Source organism: Canis lupus, chromosome 22 (genome assembly GCF_003254725.2).
Source record: "Canis lupus dingo isolate Sandy chromosome 22, ASM325472v2, whole genome shotgun sequence".
NCBI classification, from domain to species: domain Eukaryota; kingdom Metazoa; phylum Chordata; class Mammalia; order Carnivora; family Canidae; genus Canis; species Canis lupus.
The window spans coordinates 12,663,988-12,673,323 of NC_064264.1; positions in this window are offsets into that span (position 1 = coordinate 12,663,988).

Consider the following 9,336-nt stretch of genomic DNA (forward strand, 5'->3'; position numbering starts at 1 on the left):
TTATTTGCTAAAATTTAATTAGGACTTTTCCATAAGTCAGATGATCTACAGTTCCCTTTCCACTTATTTCTGTTCTTCATTCTTTTTTTTTTCAGTCTTTTTTTTTAAAGATTTTATTTATTTATTCATGAGAGACACAGAGGCAGAGGCATAGGCAGAGAGAGAAGCAGGATCCCTGCAGGGAGCCCGATGTAGGACTCAATCCCGGGACTCCAGGATCATGCCCTGGGCCAAAGGCAGGCACTAAACTGCTGAGCCACCCAGGGATCCCCTATCCTATTTTTCATTCTTTATCAAGTTTTAGAATTAAGTAAAGCTGATATTTTAAATGTTTTGAGCTTTTCTTTTCTTTTTTTTTTTTTTTCCTATGGTCTGGGATGGAGATAGTAATGTAAATGCATGCTTTAGTAAGCAGCTAATTTTCCACCACTTAGACAGTTACAATGAAATAATTGTTCTTCAAATATGTTTTCTTGCCTACTTTGCACCTATCCTGCATGCACCTTATACTCCAAATACCCAAATTTATTTTATCATAAGTTCATGACTAGAACACATGTGATGTCTTTCTTTAATGCTAATAATGTCTTTATTTTGAAGAATCATTCCAAAGGTCATCATAATATAACTTCCCTAAACACCACATTCAGACACATATATAACATCCTCATGGCAATTCACATTTTCTACCATTAGTATACCCCACTGGAGGTATTCGCTTAAATGTCCATCCAATCCTCTAGGCATTAGCAACAATATTGGATCCTCTGTTTTTGATCGAGAAAAGCAATGGATAGATAATCACTTCAGACACCTCAAAGTCTAATGTATTCTTTCAGCACTGTGCTCCTCAGGTTATAAAGATAGAGATACAGAGAACTGAGCAGCACAGTTTTGGTTAACAGAAACTGACTACTTTTGCAGAATTAACCTTTTTTAAGTTGTCCCATGTCAAGAAAGATAACAATTAACAGTGCCATGTTTGCAGTTTTGTCTACTGCCAAGACTGAATATAGAATTTGTACATAATAAGCAAAAAATATTTTGGGGGGGTTAGTGCTTGATACCTGTCTATTCAGTAAGCACAATTAGCATAGCATAAAAGTTTGAGGAAAAAAATAAACACTATTAGAAATAAAAATGAAAGACATAGTCTTTCAAAGTGATCCTTCTTACATGCATATGAACATGGATTTTTTCCAAGATGAATTTAGAGCTGTCTACTTTGCACACTTAAATTTTGTTTTCCTAAAAAGAGAAAAACTATGTATAATAATGTGTTTTGTTGGTGTGTATATGTTATGTATGAGAGAGATGAGGTTTTTAGTATCATTGTATTATAGCAGGTGCTCGCCAACAAAAACAATGGCGATGACCTAAGAATATTTTAATGTTGTGCTTCACCCTCAAGAAGTGAATTTTTATGTACATGTATTGCTAAATCCAACATTCTTCTTAAAATTATTTGGGATGCAAACCTGGGATGCTACTATTGAAATCGATCCTAGAAATTGGAGCAGATTGTACATTTACTTTTTTATACAGATCTAGTTAAGTGATGACATATTTATAATAATAAAATTATAAGTCAAATGAAATTATTCTGAAAGTGACTTTCTATCACTTTGCCTCCTTTTTGATCTTGAACACTGCTAGAGTAGCGCCAGAGCTCTAATTTCAAAGTTTGAAATGCAGCTGACCAGTCACTAGCAAAAAGCAGTTGGAGCCTGAAGCAGTCATCAAGTCATCAACACATCAGGAAAATTTTGAACGTCTCTGAAATTGAACTTTTTCTAAGGTATGGTATAGAGACTCATATTATTTTCATACAAATTCGGATAGATAAAAAAATTGCTTGAAGCATCCATGAAATGTGCCTTGGATATCCCAAAGATACATCAGGCTCACTGGTTTAATAAGAGTCCTCAAAATTTGATCTTTGATGTCACAATATTTGATTGTGACATTTTTATATAGCACAAATGAGTCTGCAGTTTTATAATGATCTCAAAAGAATACGCTTTCACAGATATCTGAATATAAAGACCTCTCATTAAATATATAAAGTAGAAAAAGTTGAATAAATGAACAATATTTTTTATCCTAGCTCATGAATTTTCTTGAAGCTGGTAATATATTTCTCATCAAAAGCACACTGTAATATCTAATCTTTATCTAGCCACAAATTAACTAGGAAACCAAAGTATATACTAAAAAAGGAATCTCTTTTTTAAATTCCACAATCAAGTCAATGCTGTCCTGCTTAACTTGATGAAAGAAGCCAAGTCATTTTAAGCATAATATTTTTTTAAGCAAGCACTCCTTTTATTGGAAGAACTAATGCACATTTTTTATTAAGTTGAAATTCAAAGTACTTATTTTTCACTATTCTACACTAAATATGCAAGGATAGAATTGATAACTAATACACTGCAGAGAAAGCACCAACTGTCAAGTCAACCATGCTGATTTGATCTCAAGTTTTTCTGTTTACATCTAGGATGATATAGGAGAAATTACTTATTGGAATCTAATTTCTTAACTTTTAAAATGTAAATAATAATAATAACAAAGGCTGGCAAAAGACCTCAGGGGAGTTAGGTATTGACCAGATTATGGTGCCATCACCTAACTTAAAGTTAAAACTGATATATACTAACCAGACAACTTTTGCTATCAGATAAGGAATATGCAAAAAACTCATATATTCTTTATTCAAATTTCTTATGTTCATTTTGGGGAAGTGGAGTCATTTAAGAGTATTTCATCAGGTTGATTTTTTTTTTTTCATTTCAAACTAAATCTTAACTACTAGGTAGGTAAATGTAGCTTTCTTACTTGATTTTCTTAAAAGGTTAGGATTCTTGAGGTTTTTAAGTAATGAATAACGAAAATAATTACAGGTATGATTTATATGTCTTTATATTAGTGTAAAGTCAATTTTGAGAAAGTTGATGTATTTAATGTCAAATCTTAGTGTGTTTTTTTTTTTTTTTAAATCAGTGTTTTTAAGACAATTTGATTTCTGAGGTACCTGGGTGGCTCAGTTGGTTAAGTGTCTGCCTTTGGCTGGGGTTATGATCCCAGGGTCCTGGGATGAACCCTGCATTGGGCTCCCTGATCAGCAAGGTGCCTGCTTCTCCCTCTCCCGCTGCCCCTCCCCCTGCTTGTATGCTCTCACACATGCTCTCTCTCCCTCTCTCAAAAAAAGAAAATATTTAAATAAAAATAAATTTTAATTTCTTAAAATATACAGAAGCAGCCATTTTTATAGAATGCCTAACATCGTAGATGAGCTCTGTATTATAAATGACAGCTTTGTCTCCAATATGCACATAAGTATTAACTGTAAAATCATAATTCCTTTTTATATTTGATGAACAAATATTTTAATACAGTAAGAATTTTTTATGCAGAATGTCTTTGGAAAACCAAATATGTTTCCGTTAAGCTTTTAATTTTCTCAGAATATATATTTAGGCTTTTTAAATGCTATAGTCATTCATGATTTTAATAATGATTCTATGATTTCTAACCATATACCAGGTAAATCACTGTTCTCTGTACTTTGCATGTAGTCTTTTCAACAAACCTGGAGTTGGGCACTCTTACCCATCCTCAACCATGTTTACTTGTAAAGAAATTGAGTTTCAAGCAGATGAAAAGCCAGTTCTCTGGTGCTTCATTTCATGAGTTTTAATGGCAAAACAGTGTAGGCTTGAAAAAATCACTCTATGCAAAAAAACGAGAAAGAAAAACACACACACAAAAAACCCACAAACAAACAAAAACAGGCAAGCAGGAGATTCCCTTTAAAAGGTAAGAACTTAACATCTTATTTTATAGTTGCTAGAGTTCAACTAATTTGAGAATACTATAATAATAAATAATAAATACTATTCATGGGATCATCATATCACCCAAGTATGAGAATGGAACAAAGCAGGAAAATAAAAGAAATGGCATCATGAGCATTTATTACATTACAAACAATTTACATTTAATCCTCACAGAAAGTATATTTGGTAGATACTTCGATTTCCATTTTAGAGATGAAGACCTTTGGATTTAAGGAAGTTAGAGATTTTGTCCAAGGTCAGAAGTTTAGAATAGCTGGAGTTAGGACTTAAATATAAATGGTTCCACTCTAGAAGTCTTATTATGCTTGGTTACTGTATCAAACTTGGCATATAACACCCCCCTCTCAAAGCTTAACAAAATTCAGGTCTAATATCTGCCTTGTAAAGAAAGAAAAATCCAGATTAGTTAAATTCATAATCAGAATCACATTTTTTTTTAATTTATCACCTTGTTCAAAGTAGATGGCAAAGAGGCCCATGTAAATATTATGTGTGGAGATATGGAGAGGTTAGACAACACTCTGAGTATCTGTGGATGTGGGAACCTCAGGAAGTTAAAGTCTATGTATTAACTAGAGTGGGCTGAAAGAACAAAAAATTTATAACTTACACATTTTTTAAATATGTATTTCATTTCATATTTTTTCCCTGAAACTTTGGTGTTTTACTGTGAATCTTAAGCCCAGGATGGCCCAGATATTGACAGAAGAGTTTTGAGAAAATTTACCTCATTTTCAGCAATGAATAATACTTATTTTCACTTTTATTTATATTTGAGTTCAAAGTTATATTCATTTCATACCACAGTTGTTTCAACTGGAGTCTAAAAAATCTCAATCTGAGAAAATATTTTGGTAGTACTCTCTATACACAAGTAGTGCCTGCCTGAGCATGTCATACTCACAATATAGTGTATTGGGCCTTGTATTTAGGCTGAGGTCAAATGCCTTGAATTCTTCATTTCCATTTTTTTTTCAGTGTGAAGCAAATACTCCCCCCCCCCCCTCTAAACAAAATAAATTTATTTTTCTTGAGGTTCTGGAGGCTAGACTGAGATGTCAGAAGCATTGGGTTTTTTTGAGACCTCTCTCCTTGGCCTGTAGATGACCACTTTCTACCCTCTCCTTGGCTTGTAGATGGCCACCTTCTACCTGTGTCCTCAGATGGTCTTTTTTTCGGCTTAATCTCTGCTTCTAAAAATTAAAAAAAATGGAAACATAGTTGACATATATTAAATAATTTCCAGGTGTGCAACATAGTGATTCAGCAATCATGCGCAGTAAGAAATGCTTATCATGATAAGTATATTACCATGTTATTGGTTATATTCCCTATGCTGTGCTTTTCATCCCCACAAATCTCATGTATTTTATCTCCTCTTCAAACTTGAGATATTATTTATTTTCTTTTGATATTTGATATGTATAGCATTTTTTTAACAGTCACATCATCACACTGAAAGATCTCATCATTTGGGATTGTGGACACCTTTTTCTAAAACTGTATAGAACAGCCATGGAGGAAATTAAATCTGGAATTTTTCTGACACTTTCAGGTAATGGTGCTGACAAAGATTGTCTAATTCAATAAGAATCACATGTGCAGGAGGAAAAAAAGTTGATATCAAGAACAGGACATAAAGCAGCACACTATCCCAATAGTTAAACTGAACATGGTGATGATAATATAGAAGAGTAAACATCCTGTAACAGGCAGTGAACATCAGAGAGTTCTATCAGAATACATGGACTGTAGAGTTCTGTTTTGTCATTTGTTTGTTTCGATGGTTGGTACCTACTTACATATATGTAATTTCTTAAGTTTCTGGGACATTTCTTTAGAGGGTATAGGATTTAGACTTTGTGTACTTCACATACATCTACATTTCTAGATTTGAAAGATGGTTCTTCTGAAACTCATATCTGAAACTAAGGATGGAAGATTCTTGATAATATTAATCATGACTCAACTGATTAGATCATAAAACTACTTGAATTCTAACCAATTTAGTTTACATTTTATCTAGTAACTTGGGGTGATGGTGGGATATTGATAAAGGTGATTTTGTAGAAAAATGTAATCATTCCAGAGAAAAGGAATCACTTAATTCTGGATAGATGAATTGTTTGACAGGAAAACAATTTGTAATGAATCTGACATAACTATAAGGCATGAAAGCCTGGGCCACATCTGCAAAAATGAATAGATGTAAAATATATTGCGAAGTTAGCATTTCATGTGAGGAAAGATCCAAGTAAATAATTTATGAACAAGCTGTGCATGTATTAAAATGGATACAAAGTAATAAGTATAATTGCATCATTGTTTTATAGCTATATCTTGTATTTGCAAAGTCCATTTCTCATTTTCCTACATCCTTTCACTTGAATTATCTGACTTCTTTGCTCAGATGAAGTCTAATTTTTTATTCTAACGTGTTGAAAGAACTTGTTTATATATTATTTAAATTTCTTGCTTCTGCTATTAGTCATGTGTTTCAGTATTTTAGTAATAAATTATCTTTTTAATTAAAGATGTAGTTAGTGATGGTAGGTATGTAGGTAGATAGATAGATAAACAGAAATAAATATGCAGTTACAAAGAAGAAGAGAGGACAAATATGTTTAAAAGACTTGGTGTTCAAATCTTAGTAGCAATTATTTAAAGGCATTCATAGAATGAATTTTAATAAATATTTTTACTTTATTTAAAATATTAGAATGGGAGACATGTTCACAGCCTCAATTTTATACATGTGCTAATTATTTAACTAATAATCATTTCCTTTTGTGAAGTTGAGTTAATTTAAAATAATTAAATCACCATGTCCATTTCGCACTTTGAGCCTTCCTAGAATAAGCAATGAAAATGGCAAATGAAATTGAAAAATGATGGCGTCTCAGCTCTTTTGAAAAAATAAATATGCAACCAGAGCATGTAAACCCACTGTCACTTCATATAGTAGCAATCTAGACTAAAATGAAGATGAAACAGCTTTCCTGGCTGGAATGAAGATATCAACTGCATTAAATTAGATTTTTTGCTACTTAAGTGAAAGACAGTTTTTCCAGTATCTGAATTACCTGCCTCAAATCACTTCATAAATTGCACTAAACAGTATTGAGTTTGGGGGTTGTTTTTCTATTCCCTTTTGTTGACACGAAGTTCAGTGCTCCATTCCTTTTTTTAACTATGAGAGAAGCTACAATAACAGAGACTATATAAGTAATGTAGAAATGAAATGTTTCAAATTGCATTCGTGTCTCCGATGTCTACTTTAGAGCTGTCCCAAGAAAAGCACATATTTTGAAGTAGTTTTAGAAGGCACTTCTTTTGAATGGATAATAATTTATTTCATGAGGTACACATTTTCTTTTGAAAACAAGAGGAAAATAATTTCCTCTTTGTTCGCTTTTCAGTATAATCATGTAGACAATGTTTGTACTTTCACCGATCACTTCAGTTTCCAGAGAGTTAGAACAGATATTTTAATTGCAAGTGCATATATACTCTTATCGTTAATCTTCCTAATATTACCATGGGGGTAGTCCTCTAAATCCATGTTTACTGATCTATATATAAGTAGGGAGGTAAAAAGAAATTTCAACCCCAAATTCTCCCATTATGATATCATTATACATAGGAAAACAATTATAAATATGCCCACTGTACAAAAATAAATAGATTTATAAAAATGAGAACATGGCAGGAAGTAGTAGTGGGGTAGCAATTCAATATTTAAGTTATCCTCAAACAATATCGGAAAATAAAAAAAAGAAATTCTCTTTTTTAAAAAAGATTTTATTTATTTGTTCATGAGAGACACAGAGAGGCAGTGACATAGGCAGAGGGAGAAGCAGGCTCCCCACAGAGAGCCCTATGTGGGTCTCCATCCCAGGACCCTGGGATCATGGCCTGAGCCAAAGACAGATGCTCAATCCCTGAGCTACTCAGGCATCCCAAGAAAAAAATTTTTAATAAATGTAATTCATGTAACAGGAACTTCAAAATCTCATTATTGATGTATTATTCAACCAGTTATAACCTTTTAATAAAAATTATTTTAAAGGAAATTGAGTGAGGTATGACTTCAAGCCTTCTTATGTTATAGGGACTAAAATATTGTTTCATTAACATGAACACTGTATTTTTCAGAGTCCTCTAAGCTACTTAGAACATACAAGTGGAAGCTTCTCAATGGCTGCCTGTTAAATGGAGGTTTATGGAGAAATGTTGATAGTAAAATTGAAGCGATTATTAAACTGTACTTTTTTTGCCTTCATGCTGATACCAACTCTACAACCCCATAAATTATATATTTAATTATTTAAAAAGCAAATCTTTTTATTTAAATTAAAATTAGATTTTAAAGGATTTAATAGCTTGGTATTAGGCCAAATATATTTCCCCTTACATTAGAATTTTCTAAAGTAAAACCAAGATCCCTGAACATCCAACTGTATCTTTATTGGATTTAAGTAGTACTTAAATCAATAACATTCTAGTTTAAAAGAGGCTACTTGACTTTCAAGGCATTTAATTAAGGCCACATTCCATTAGCTAGAATAATCTGAACTTGGTTTCATCAATTAAATCATTTTGATCATTTTATCAGATCCTTCCCTTCTGAAGATTGTTGATTTACTTGTTCCTTATAGATCACACTTTACTCACAGAATATCAAACACTTTATCATTATGTGTATATAATCATAAAACATATAAGGAAATGAAAAACTTTCTTAGTCTCATTAATGGGTCTATGTAAATGCTCACGTGTAATTTTTGGTCTGAGACTGTAAATATTTATTATTCCCCAAATCCCATCTTCAGTCCCTTGTTGTCCCATCGCACACTCTAATAATGACAATGGCAGCAATGGCAGTTACTATTTATAAAACAATGGCTATACATAAGGCACAGCTTAGTACTCAACGTTATTATGTTTAAATTGCCATTAGGTATTATGTACTGTTAGTTTTTTAAAATAAAAACCAGTCCATGTTTATGAAAAATTATTTAGAATGAACAGATAGGCATTACAAACAAAATAAAATGCAACTATCTGGAAAAGCTATGATAGAATTGTTTTTTTGTTTTATTTTGTGTGTGTGTGTGTGTTTTAATTGTTTGAGCATGTAGTGTATGTAGTTGCCTCCTTTTAACCACATGGGCCAGTACTTTTTCTCCAGGTTTTCTTTATTCTGAGGTATTATTATTTTTCTCATTAATTAAAAAAATATTTTAGGGGATCCCTGAGTGGCGCAGCGGTTTAGCGCCTGCCTTTGGCCCCAGGATCGAATCCCACGTCAGGATCCCGGTGCATGGAGCCTGCTTCTCCCTCTGCCTGTGTCTCTGCCTCTCTCTCTCTCTCTCTCTCTCTCTCTGTGTGTGTGTGACAATCAAAATAAAATAAAATTAAAAAATATTTTACTTATTTATTTGAGAGGACAGAGATAGTGACAAAGATAGTGAGA